The sequence below is a fragment of the Cyprinus carpio genome, chromosome A7 (genome assembly GCF_018340385.1).
Source record: "Cyprinus carpio isolate SPL01 chromosome A7, ASM1834038v1, whole genome shotgun sequence".
Taxonomy (NCBI): Eukaryota; Metazoa; Chordata; class Actinopteri; order Cypriniformes; family Cyprinidae; genus Cyprinus; species Cyprinus carpio.
The window spans coordinates 43,597,674-43,599,718 of record NC_056578.1 but is presented as its reverse complement, the minus strand read 5'-3'; positions in this window follow the sequence as shown (position 1 = coordinate 43,599,718).

Sequence of the window (2,045 nt, the reverse complement as noted above, 5' to 3'; positions counted from 1 at the left end):
GGTCATCCATCTGGACCAGACGTATTGTATCCCCAGTAGATCTATTTTTGATAATGTTTCTTTAATTCAAGATATTTTTCATGTTTCTAAATTGTTAAATCTAGATTGTGGCTTTTTATCTCTGGATCAGGAGAAGGCTCACAATCGAGTTGAGCATTCTTATTTGTGGAACACTTTAACTGCTTTTGGTTTCTGTAAAAAAATTGTAGATATGATCAAAGTACTCTATTGTGACGTTGTCTTCTGCTAAGGTTAACTGGCAAAAAAGTAATGCTTTATTGTTAGGTCAATGGTCTAATGGGATAACTTTTCTTCCTGATGGGTTGTGTTGAGGCAGGGTAGACTTAAAATATTTAGGAATCTATTTGGGAGATGATAGTTTTTACAGAAAAATTGAGAGGGGGTATTGGAAAAAGTCAAAGGGCGCTTGGATAAATGGAAATGGTTACTTCCAAATATGTCCTACAGAGGGCAGGCTCTTATTGTCAACAATCTAGTTGCTTCCTCACTTTGGCATAGATTGGCATGTGTAGACCCTTCTTCACAGTTTTTATCTGAAGTTCAAGCCATTCTTGTGAATTTTTATTGGGATAAACTACATTGGGTTCCCCAGAGTATTTTATACCTCCACAAAGAAGAAGGTGGACAAGGTTAAATTCACTTTACAAAGTAGAGTTGCTGCTTTTCGTTTACAGTTTGTACAAAGAATTTTGGATAGTTCAACAAATTGTAGCTGGTGTTCTGCTACCTGCGCAATTCTGCGTACCGTTGGAGGTTTTGGACTGGATAAATCACTCTTTTTAATGGATCCCACAAAGTTGGATTCATCGGAACTGCCTATTTTTTATCAGAATCTCTTCAAAGTGTGGAGTTTTTTTTGTGTCCGTCAGACTGAGAATTTTTTTCTCTCTTCACTGGTTATTACTGGAGCCATTGATTCTCGGGGCCCGTTTGGACATTACTGCACGAAGTAACCTACAAGGATTTAGCACCTCTCTTCGGCAATCCAGGATTTTCACTTTGGGACACTTATTGACTATAACTGGGCCTCACTTTGAACAGGTGGAGGCAACTTTCAAGCGGTTGGGTATTAGATCTATCCGCTTGCTCGCACAGTTTTTAACAAAGTAAAGACTCTGTTTTACAGTTGAAGAAGACCAGATGTTGAAGGATTTTTTTGCAGGGGTTAGTGTTCCTGATCCGGAGGATCCCTTTCCCTGTTTATTCGTGCAACCCATTCTTGATGAGAATATAGGCTTTAGTTTTCTTTTAAAATCACATGAATCTTTGGTTTTAGATTTCTTATCATGTGAAGGTAAAAAACTGTATAGAACTTGTGTTTTGGTATTTAACAAGAAGTCTTTGGTTAGCAGAATCGATACACCATGGCGTTCGGCGTTCAGTTTTCAGTTTGAAAAGTGATGTAAAACCCGAATGGAGATCTTTGAATAAGCCACCATTGTGGAAGAGGGTAGGTGATATACAATGGAGGGTTTTGCATGGTGCCATTGCTGTTAACTCTTTTATCTCAGTGGTGAACCCAGAAGTTGATCCTGGATGCCCTTTTTCTCTCCAAAGAGAGACTATTTTTCACGCGTTCATGCACTGTTTTAGATTACAGCCTTTATTTGTGAAGCTAAAGGGATTGTTTGGTAGGTTCAATGAAAATTTATTTTGGGTTTTAAATATTTCCAGAAAAAACTTTTTGTTTGTCAATTGTTGAATTTCATTTTAGGACAAGCAAAGCTGGCTGTGTATATTAGCCGGAAAAATAAGATTCAGCAAAGGCTTAGCAATGATGTTTATGTGTGTTTTCTGACTTTGGTCAAATCGAGGGTATTGATTGACTTTAATTTTTATAGAGCCATGGAATATCTTTTAACTTTTGAACAAATTTGGTGTAGTCATGGTGCTTTGTGCACAATATCCGAAGATGAGTTGGTGTTTTTCTTATAATCCCATAGTGTTCTCTTTTCTTTAATGTGTTTGCTGCATTTTTTAAGTCATTTGTGCAGTGTTTTTGAGTATTTGTAAATAAAGTGTTT